This window comes from Danio aesculapii, chromosome 21, assembly GCF_903798145.1.
Source record: "Danio aesculapii chromosome 21, fDanAes4.1, whole genome shotgun sequence".
Lineage (NCBI taxonomy): Eukaryota > Metazoa > Chordata > Actinopteri > Cypriniformes > Danionidae > Danio > Danio aesculapii.
In genome coordinates this window covers 34,323,333-34,335,593 of record NC_079455.1, presented here as the reverse complement: position 1 = coordinate 34,335,593, position 12,261 = coordinate 34,323,333, and the positions used below count along the sequence as shown (strand labels likewise).

At 33.7% G+C, this 12,261-nt stretch overlaps 1 protein-coding gene across 3 annotated transcripts in view; it reads right to left on the bottom strand.

The window, feature by feature from the left end:
- Positions 1–12,261, bottom strand: part of nedd4l (NEDD4 like E3 ubiquitin protein ligase) — a 160,998-nt gene that overhangs the window by 90,197 nt on the left and 58,540 nt on the right. The window lies entirely within an intron of this gene.

The window sequence follows — 12,261 nt, the reverse complement described above, 5'->3', positions numbered from 1 at the left end:
GAAAAACAAAAAGTACAGTTACATCATATGAATATTTCCACCTTCTTTTTTCAAAGTTTTAAATGAACAAAACCCCAATACCTAAAACTTACACAAGACAGGTTTATGGGAAAAAATTTAATAATCATTAGAAAATAAATAAATAAAAACTTCCTCAATATCTCCATATTTCATAAAGTTCAAAAACACCTCCCAGATATTACAAAATTCAGAGGATTTTTTCCTTCTTACACATGTGAGCTTTTTAAGAGCCAAACATGTTATTATTTCTCAACCAAAGTCCAAAGGAGGGGTGATTAACATTTTCCAACGTAAAGCAATACAATGCCTTACTTGTATTAAACATACATAAATCATTTTCTTTCTTTAGCAGACAAGGCACACATCTTCTAGGCAAGGGACATGGTTTGGAAAAGTCAAGATTTTAAAACAGACAAATTTTCTGCTATTCTGTTCCTACGGTATATGTAAGCTTTTTTTATTTAGGTTTTTTTTTTTTTTAGGACACCAGTATATCTCCAGCAGAAAATATATTCAAAGATGCCTTTTTAAATAATAAGGAAATCAGTGTTTTTGAAACAAATGAAGATTTGACTTATTTAGCCTGACATGTCAAATATTTTGAATGTTTCTCAAAATAAAATATATGTTCAAAGTGGAAAAAAGTTTTTTTTTTTTTTTAAACAAACATTTAAAAAGAACAGATTTTACAGCAGTAATCACAACACTGGGAAACCGTGATATTTTTATGGTTATCATAAAAATATCAAGGTTATCATACCGTCAGACTCTTATACCGGCCCATGCCTACTGTATTCATACATATTCAATATGCATAATCAAGGACATAAAGCAATTGGAATGGAGGAAATTTGAGAAATATATTGAGTCACCTCAAAAACAAAAGATCATATTAGGGTTGAATTTATTTAATCTTACAGGAGTAATAGAAGTTCTCATTACCCAGTTATAGTGTAACAATCTCAGTCGGGAATTCAAAGTTTTTGTTTGTGCATTCAAACTTATTATATTCCAGTCAACTACTGCAATATCCATGTTTGAATCTTGGATACATGCTAGCCTTTTATTTTCAGAATTTTCTTCATGATTTTCTATTTTAACCTTCTTTACCAATTTATAAACATGCATGCTCTTTATTATTCATTTGAATGTCATTTCTTGACTTAATGTGAATAGTTTCATTCATTCTTAACAAGCATGGTGTTATCTTGATGAGATTTACAACACAAAGGGAATTTAGAAGCAGAGACTTTGGCTAATATTCACTATGGCTGACTAAAATATTTTATGGTTGCCCACAAAGAAAGATAAACAGACGGAGAGGGGAGGGAGGGAGAGGGAGAGAGGGAGAGAGGGGGAGAGAGAGAGAGGGGGGGGGGGGGAGAGAGAGAGGGAGAGAGAGAGAGAGAGGGAGAGAGAGAGAGAGAGAGAGAGAGAGAGAGAGAGAGAGAGAGAGAGAGAGAAGTGCACTTTCTCCTTCACCGTCACCATTTTAAATGAATAACAAACATATCCATCTATAAACTTACAAACATTGTAAAAAAAAAAAAATAATAATAATAATAAACATGACTGAAGAAGAACAAATAAACTTAGAGAACGACAGCAGCACTGGCTGTGAGCTATGTGTGGATATGCCAGAGCCTGAGAGACAGCAGATAAACCTATATAATACATATATACTATATAAAGTGGGGGAAATAACCATTGAAGACGTCACCATTTTTCTCAGAAAACATATTTCTAAAGGGGCTGTTGTCTTGAAATGTTCACCAGATGTTAATAACAACCAACGAAATCCATATATGAAGAAAACATATTAGTTTACAAATGAAGTTATGTGTAATAAAATGAAATGACGCAGGGGAAAAAGTATTGAACACATAAAGGAAGGGAGATGTAGAAAGCCCAGACAGCAGCTGAAATCTCTCAGTATAGTTCTTCAGCAACCCTCTGCCCTTTGTCATTGTAAATTAATATCAGCTGCTTCAGTCCAACATCTACATTAGCAGGATGATGAAAATATTTCCCCCACTGTATATAATAGGTGTATTAATGCATGTATGACCTCAGCCCCACTACTGTCTACCACAGTGACCCTTAGCATGTGTGTTTATTTGTTAACACTGTGATATGAAATGTTCACATATGTTCTTAGTCGTTACACTGTTTATATTGTTATATTTTGTTTGTAGGGCTGGGCGATATGGCAAAAAAAAAAAATCTAGGTTTTTTCATAAAGTTTGACCGATTCACGATTTCGATTTTTTTTATTGTGTAACTAGTCAACTTAAAACATTACAACAACATGACTGAAGTAACATTCTCTTTATAAGTAACTTGAAAAACCATCTGGTTAAGGAACATTGTATTTTTAATGGCCATGCCATACATAAATTGGTCAACAAGGTGTAAATAAATGTAAAACAAATTCACAAATTAAATATCGTTGCAGAAGATTTGAATGAAATAAAGTAAATATTGTGCAATTTGAATTAAACATTAAATACTTCTGAATATATAGTAAGAAAATAACCATTTTAACTAATGTAAACATTACATCAGTCAACTCAAAAAGTTAAGCAAATTTAAAACAGTTTAAAAAAAAAAAAACTTTGTAGACCATCATGCAAACAAAGCATGTTGTTGATAAGTCACATGTAGCTGTTCTTTACAGGTTTCTTAAGAGAACGTTCTGTCTACAGTCTGACTGTATGGGCTAATGTAGTTTTACTACCTTCAATGGTGCAATTGCATATATTGATGAAGTATTGATACTTTGACTACAAAGTAAGCATAATAAAAATTTTCATTTGCTTTGTGTAAATTAAATATAAATTAAAGATTAAGTAGATTAGTTGATTTAACAAGATAATGTGTCAGTAAACAGGGCGCCTGTTAATAAAGTTTCTAATAACTACCTTTTCTAACAAAGGCAATAATTTTCATAATAAATAAAATTACTTACGTGCTGGTCATAAGCCATGTTTGTTAGGGTCATGATAAGATCACGTGAATTATGGTTCGTCGTTTAATCGGCGTCCAATCCCGGCTAACTTCCGGAAAGGTAGAGTAGCCAATCGCGCTAGAGATAACAAGTGAACCAAGTCCCGCCCAAGGACTGACAAAATTCCAAAATGTTTCGCGCGAGCAGAGAGAAGAACCAGCGAGCAAACGGAGAGAACTGATCGCGCGCGCGCGCTGTAGGCATGACCTCGCTCGCGAGAGCGTACATCGTGCGCACAGATGATGAGGTGCGCGCGCGGGACTTGTTTTCTTCGCGCTGGATCAGTTGAGCGCGCGCGTGAAGATCCCCTGTGCGCTCGCGAGCTGTAGTTTTCTCGCGTGTAGATCTGTAATCTGCTCACGGTTCACTTCTCCTCGCGCGCAAACATCACCGCTGCGCTCGATTAATATTGGCATTGATTTGCCGCCATAACATTCTCTGTTACATTCCTTCATAGAGCACCGTACTCTCACAAGTGAGCGGCTAATTAGGCGCGCCATCATGTGGTCGGACAATATTGCCTCTTATATTGTATCTAATAGTTTTATTTAAAAAAAATCGCGATACCTCGATTTAATGAAAAATTAAATCGTCTTAAAACGTAAATTCGAATTAATCGGAAAAATCGAAAGAATCGCCCAGCCCTATTTGTTTGTATTCTTTTATCGACTGTAGATCTTTCCATTGTTGTTATATTTCAAGCTTTGGCGATATTGTGTTTTTACAGTCATGCCAATGAAGCAAGTTTGAATTGAGAGACAGAGAGAGAATGAGAGCAAAAGAGAGAAAGTGCACCAGTCCTTGACTGCTATTGATCTGTTTAAGTGTAGGAAAGAAGTTAATCATTAAGTCAACATGACAGATTGACTGACAGGTTCATTTAAATGTCCCCAGAGGAACGCCTAGTTGATTTAACATTGTAGAAACAAACTGAGATGATTTCTACTTTAATAAACTTTACATTATCAGCAAATCGAGAGCAAAACATTGAACTGAACTGTAACACGACTAATGCTTTCCAGTTCGAAACGACTGATTCTGAATCTCAGATTTTTAAACTTAAAGTAACAAGCTCATTAAAATGATATTTACAAAAAAAAGAAAGTGACGGGTCATAAACCTATATACTACGTATATGCTGATATGATTTGCACACAAAAACATGCAGGGTGTTATAAATGTGTCTGATTTATTGGTCTGTGAACCGTGTGTCAAAGCTTGTGAAAATACTTCAGGTTATTAAAGCGTAAAAACACACCCTGGTGTAAATTACACAGGAAGAACACAATGAAACGACTCAAGAATCTCAAGATTTGTCAGTCATTTAGCATTATATATTTGCTCTTACATGTTGGCCAAATCTTCTATCACCACACTTGCGTCAATATAAACAGCTTGAGGCCATCAATTATAACAAAATCCACTAGCATCACACATGAGCTAAGCTTCACAAGACAAACACACATGGTTTTGAAACATGTATATGTGAAAAAAAACAGCATTCAAACGGGATTTTAAAATGTTTTTTATGGACTTTCATCACTGGACTGCTTTTTCCATTGTCCAGACATCCTGAGTTGAGATGTATCTTCAAGTGCTTATCCTAACATATTGTTTTCCTATTTCTAATGGGTCCATTATTATATCATGTTCATAATATCACGTCAAGTGGACGTCAAGATACACTGCGCTTTAAAAAAAAACTATTTCTGTGCATCATGTCTCACGTTTTAAGAAGTAATGACATGTTCTGTGTGAGTGAACCCTTATGTTGCATGGGTATATTTGTTGGCAGTAGCCAAACACACATTGCATGGGTCAAAATTATAGATTTCTTTTAATGCCTGAAATAATTAGGATATTAAGATCATGTTTCATTAAGTTGTTTTCATTATTCATTATTATATTCCCACAGTAAATGTATTAAAAAAACATTTTCGCTTATTAAAGGTGCAGTTTGTAAGTTTGACACCCAGTGGTTGAACTAGGTATTGCACCCCTGGTTTAAAACACATGCAGGAGCAAGTTGCCAGAGAGACAACACTAACAAAGGCTGATTTAAATCATGTTCTAAATAAAAGCAACGGCACACAACAGAAGGAATATTTTCCTTATTAAAAGGAGTTTTTGTCCTTATTAACACCTGAAATTCATATTTTAGAAACGGCTTCTATTTCTTACAGCTGAACAACAGGAAACACTGACAATGATCACCTCAGGCACACCTCATGTGCTTTATTCAGTATTAAATGCTAATAATATGAGTTTGAATGCCATTTTACATCACATTTATTGCCATACTACTGAAAGCAGCAGCAAATTAGGGGAGAGCGGGGCACAAAGTAACACTTTTTGGTTTTGGCCAAATAATGAACAATGTAATGAGGTTAGAAAAACCATTTGTTATTTACCAACAACACACAAGCCTCTCCTACAAACAAAAGCTGGTTGTATGATCGCCGGACTTCTGGTTTCTGTGCAGTATTGCCAAAAGAGCCAGGAGGATAAATGTTACTATTTATACCACCTGCTGGGCAAGTTGTAACAGACAGTGGGTTAGTTGTAACACATGCTTAAAAAGGCAGATTTCACACAATTAATGCATAATCTGCGTCTCATTTCAAAGTCTGCTACTGTCCACCGGAGGTCGCCTTTCGGTCACAGACGCATACTTTGAGAGTCTTCCAGACTGAATAAGTCAAACATGCCGTTTTCCACCAAGGCAACCCGGGGTGCTGGAATATGATTGGCTAAACTGGCATTGAGTGGGTTAAAGGGACCAAAACAAAGACAGGCATTCCATGCATATTTTCAAAGCAAAATATCTGACTTCAGCATTGTTTTACAGATAAACAAGAATGTTCACTTAGCATGTTTCTTAAATATCTGTTTTTATTCTTTAGAAGAGTCTATTTGTCAAATAAGTCAAATAAGAGCTTAATTTGTTCAAATTTGAAAGGAATTTTTGATACCTATGACTGGTTTTGTGGCTATGGGTTACAAACATCCCCGTAAACATTCTAGAGTCAAAGGAATAAAAGGTCATTATAATAAAAGTATTACTGTAACATTTTTGACCAAAAAATAAAGACCTTCAATGTAACTATAGTTTATAAAACAAAAGAAAAACTGTCTACATTTTTATTTAAAGAATCAGATGTTGACATTAAAAGACTGCAGCCATGCAAACTCAGACTGAACTAGCCCTTTATTATGCTTTTATGCAAAACCATTTATAACCATATATAAATAAATAATATATAAATATATATATATATATAAATAAACAGTCCAGCAGGGGCATTGCTAGACATAAAGCTTGCAGATCATTTGAACTAATTGACAGATTGAACTGATTCACAGAATTTCACCATCAGCAAAACCAGCCTGTCCACTCTGATTCACTATAGTAAGTCTCTGCTCATCTATTATACAAAGTCAGCAAGTCACTGTGAACTGAATCCCTTTAACCCCCCTCGCAGTGACAGAATCTGTCATGGTGGCCAGGGCATTTGCTCTCCTCCAATTTGATCCTTCCTGACATTCCCACAGTGTCTGGCAGTCAATTGCCCGTCTGGTTATCATCATACAACCAAACAGAGTCGACTGGAGGCTCATTCCACATGGCTTTTTCAACCATCGTTCCCACAACTAGTCCCACAGGACATTATCTGTGGCTCTGTTATCAAAGCACATGGTTTCTCTTAGCATTGTTACGCTGATGACACTCATATCTCGATCCTATAATCTCCCTCCATTTCCACTTTCTCCATAGTCTGCATCTCTGACGTTCCAGCGTAGATAACTAATCAACACCTTTAGCTTAACCTAGACAAGACAGACTTCCTCTTAATCACGGCCAAACAGCCACCAGACAATCCATCCCCATGTACGCTGGTCATGCAGTTTTCCAATAGAAAATCCTGTTTTAGCTCTAATCTGTCATTGTCCACATGGAGTTTTATAATAGGTAATTGCCTATTGTAAAGCAAGCTTGAAGCGGAATCTCACCAGCTCTGCTTATGTAAATGATAAGCACACATAGGGATAAAAAAACCCTTTAAAAACGAGAATGGATTATAATGGAGGATAAAATGTTTTATAGATGTTGACACATTTGTTATGAGCTATAAAGAAATGGTTTCCAAGCATTTTGCACATTTTCAGGTAACACATTCATTTCTCACGACTGCTAAAATAAAATAAAATAAAATGAACCAAAAAAAATATATAAAAAAAATAAAATAAAATATTTAGCATATAAAAGGCTGTGGGAGTTTTAACTAAAATTAAATTCTATTAAAAATGTAAATTAAATAAAATAAAAATGAATAATAATAATAATAATAATAAATAAATAAATAAATAAATAAATACAAAATACATTTGAATAATAATAATAATAATAATAATAATAATAATAATAATTACAATAAATAATAAATCAATTAATTAATAAAAATGTAAAAATGAAGTAAACACATCACCCAAAAATAACAGTTTTGTTTGTTTAGATTTATTCTCGAACATTACAGCAATAACCTTCCTGATAGCAACAAGTGAAAAGTGAAGTGAAGTTTTATAACACATAATTCTTGTTTTATACTGTAAATGTCATTTGTTCCTAATGTAAATGAACAATATTCATTTAATTCTAATATATTATTCCATTGTAAAAATACAAGCACGCACGCACCAAATTTTTGACCTCCAAAAAAGCAGTCTACATAAATAACGTTGGTAAACTGAATCTTTTGAGTCATTCACTGTCAATAAATATAAAATGTGGTTATGCGTTAGTTTGATTTTAATCAGCATAATTCAAGTTGTTTAGTTAAATGTAAAAAGTCTTACAAAACTATTTAAAAATATTCAAAAATATTCAAACATTTTCTTGAATAATAAAAATTTTTTTTTTTGGTATTTCGACCAAGTGCATTCAGAATTTTTGTTTTCTCGTCCAGAATTTTCATGCATCCTAGTAAAATATACCACATTGACAGACAAGTTTATATTAATTTTTTAACAACAATATTCCAATGCATAAACTTCAAGCTCGAAATCAATAATTGGTGGATTAACCATGACAATATTTTGATTTTAAATTTGAAACGGAATACACCTTTTCAGAAATACACCTCATAATGGAGCCTTTTTACAAGACTGTTATGACACATTTAACGGTCATCAGCAGCTTAAATGCTTTAATGCTAAAATGTTAGATAAAAAACAATTACACTCACCGGCAACTTTATTAGGTACACCTTACTAGTACCGTGTTGGACCCCCTTTTTGCCTTCAGAACTGCCTTAATCCTTTGTGGCATAGATTCAACAAGGTACTGGAAATATTCCTCAAAGGTTTTGGTTCATATTGACATGATAGCATTACGCAGTTGCTGCAGATCAGCTGCACATTCATGATGCCAATCTCCCGTTTCACCACATCCCAAAGGTGCTCTATTGGATTGAGGTCTGGTGACTGTGGAGGCCATTTGAGTACAGTGAACTCATTGTCATGTTCAAGAAACCAGTCTGAGATGATTCGTGCTTTATTACATGGTGCGTTATCCTGCTGGAAGTAGCCATCAGAAGAAGGGTACACTGTGTCATAAAGGGATGGACTTGGTCAGCAACAATATCCATGTAGGCTGTGGCATTGACACCATGTTCAACTGGTACTAATGGGCCCAAAATGTGCCAAGAAAATATCCCTCACACCATTACACCACCACTACCAGCCTGAACTATTGATACAAGGCAGGATGGATCCATGCTTTCATGTTGTTGATGCCAAATTCTGACCCTATCATCCGTTTGCCGCAACAGAAATCAAGACTCACCAGACCAGGCAACATTTTTCCAATTTTCTATTGTACAATTTTGGTGAGCCTGTGCGATTTGTAGCCTCAGTTTTCTGTTCTTAGCTGACAGGAATGGCACCGGGTGTGGTCTTTTGCTGCTGTAGCCCATCAGCCTCAAGGTTAGACGTGTTGTGCATTCAGAGATGCTCTTCTGCATACCTCAGTAGTAGCGAGTGGTTATTTGAGTTACTGTTGCCTTTCTATCAGCTGGAACCAGTCTGGCCATTCTCCTCTGACCTCTGGCATCAACAAGGTATTTGACGCTCACTGGACATTTTTTCTTTTTCAGACCATTCTCTGTAAACCCTAGAGATGGTTGTGTATGAAAATCCTAGTAGATCAGCAGTTTCTGAAATACTCACTGTCAAAGTCACTAAAATCACCTTTCTTCCCCATTCTGATGCTCGGTTTGAACTGCAGCACATCGTCTTGACCATGTCTACACGCCTAAATCCATTGACTTGCTGCCAAGTGATCGGCTGATTAGAAATTTGCGTTAACAAGCAGTTGGACAGGTGTACCTAATAAAGTGGCCAGTGAGTGTATATGTATTTGTGTATGTATTATATAATTTCCGCATTAAATTACAAAAAACAAATTACAACTTGTGCGAGGCATTGGAAATGCAGTGTCTATGGGGCAGGACAGTAAATTTGACGCTGTTCTCTATTGTGGCTGCCGTTATCTGTCTCACACAATTTCTCTCCTCTTCTTTGAAAGTCTTGATAACACCATCGTGGAGTTTTTGATTTATTATTTCAGCAAATAGGATTGTAAAAAAATTGTTGTACTTTCCCATTCACTACGTTATAAGTTTACTTAACTATGACTACTGAGAAACCCGGAAATGTGTAAAGGGTAGTCATATTTACACTTTCAAATGAAAGCCCAGTGGAAGCATGTCATTGTTGGATGAGGGCACGCGTTCTGCTGTTTTGTGCTTCAGGCCATTAAGTTTTCAGACTCGTCTATCAAAGCTGTACGTCTTAAGTATCCGTCAACACTGAAACCTGGGGAATGAGGAGGCTTATGTTCCACACAGCAGTGCATTGTCAGCTATTAATAACCTGAAGAGTCTGCAGTCACAGCACAGGAGATTCCAGAGTAAGGGCTTTACTGATTACTCACTTAATGACACTCAATGGACCCAAATGCTGACCGTCTTGCTAGCTCAATTTATCTGCCCGAGATAGAACTACATTTAGGCTTTCATTCTTGTGGTCTAAAAGAAATCAGTTAAAATGTAAATAAATAAATAAATACAATTCTAAAAGAAATACATTACAATTGAAAATATTGGAAGAAAATCATTAAAACACACATCATTAAAATTATAATTAATCACTCACTGTAGTCCAATAACTTGCCTAAATAACCCAGTTAAGCCTCTAAAATGCATTTTAAGCTCAATACTAGCATCTTGCCAAATAACTATAAAAATATTATGTACTGTCATCATAGCAAAGACAAAAGAAATTAGTTATTGGAAATTAATTAGCTCTTTTTTTCCATTATTTACAAACGACAACTAATTACATTTACATTTAGCAGACGCTTTTATCCAAAGCGACTTACAAATGAGGACAAGGAAGCAATTTACACAACTATAAGAGCAGCAGTGAACAAGTGCTATAGACAAGTTTCAGGTGTGTAAAGTCTAAGAAGCAAAGCATTAGTAATGATTTTTTTTTATTTTTTTGAGAGAGAGAGCACAGTTAGTGGTATAGCCAGAGAGGCAGTTAAGATTAGAAGGGAAAGGGGAGACTAAATAGTTGAGTTGAATTAAAATGTAATTCAGTGTAAGAACAGTTTAATTAGCCATCTTGTCAGATATATTTAGAACAAGTATCTTTTGATGAAGTTGTATTAAAAGCCTTTATTTGAAGGTGCTAATTATTTGTAATTTAAAATCTTTTTACTTGGCCACCATCCTTCAAACCACTAGGTATTACTAAATGTAGTCACTTATATTTTTTGTGTCAGTGATCATTTTATAAAGTAAATGATAGTATAGTGTCTTTCAGCAAAAAATAAAAAAATAAATAAACAACAACAACAACTATTATTATTATTAGTAGTAGTAGTAGTAGCAGAAGTAGTAGTAGTAGTAGTATTACTATTATATTACTATTATTATTACTACTATTATTATTATTACTATTATTATTATTATTATTATTATTATTATTATTATAGCACATCCATTTTCAAAATACCAGCAGTATACATGTCATAAACAAATAAACAACAACAACTACTATTATTATTATTATTATAATTATTATTATTACTAATAATAATATTATTATTATTATTATTAATAATAATATTATTATTATCATCATAGCACATCCATTTTCTAAATACCAGCAGTATACATGCAATAAATAAATAAATAAATAAATAACAACAACAGTTATTATTATTATAAAAAAAAAGTAAAGTAAATCTCAAAATCACACAAAAAATTCTTAACGTAACTGTAAAAATCTCAAACTAGTTTAATTAATAACAATTATGAATGGTAATGATTATTATTATAATAAAAACTACAATAGCGTCCCAAATGAAGATAAAATAACACTGGCAGCATTTCATGAATTCAAAATACACTTTTGTAAAACATAGTTAGCATACAGTATATGTTTCTTTTGATTGTAAGGTAAATTATTACCCAGGTATTATCCTGGTATTATTACCCTGGTATTATAAATACCAGCATTATACACGCAAAAGTAACTGAATAAGTAAATAAATAAATAAATAAATATTATAGCACACTCATTTTCTAAATACCAGCATTATACTTGCAAAAAAAAAAAAAAAAAAAAAAAAATATATATATATATATATATATATATATATATATATATATATATATATATATATATATATATTATTATTATTATTATTATATTATAACATAATCTTCTTTTATTCAGCCACATGGAGCTTATAAGACATATGCATCAAAACAAGGCTAGCACTTTGCTTTTAAAGAGGTATGTGAATGTTACACCAAGGCTCATTTCAATTGCTAATTTCTGGTGACATTATCTGAACTGACTCCTCTGTGGATCCCAAGGGCAAGCAAATAAATAGAGAGGTATAATTTAATTCTCCATTAATGTCACTGTACATATACTGTACACATTTTTCTGCGCTGTCTCTGATCCTCTTCAAAAAGCACTTTATGAGAGTCAATGTCATGAACCTACCAATAACATGCCTGGGTAATAATTTACCTTACAATCAAAAGAAACATATATTGTATGCTAACTATGTTTTACAAAAGTGTATTTTGAATTCATGAAATGCTGGCAGTGTTATTTTATCTTCATTTGGGACGCTACTGTAGTTTTTATTAATA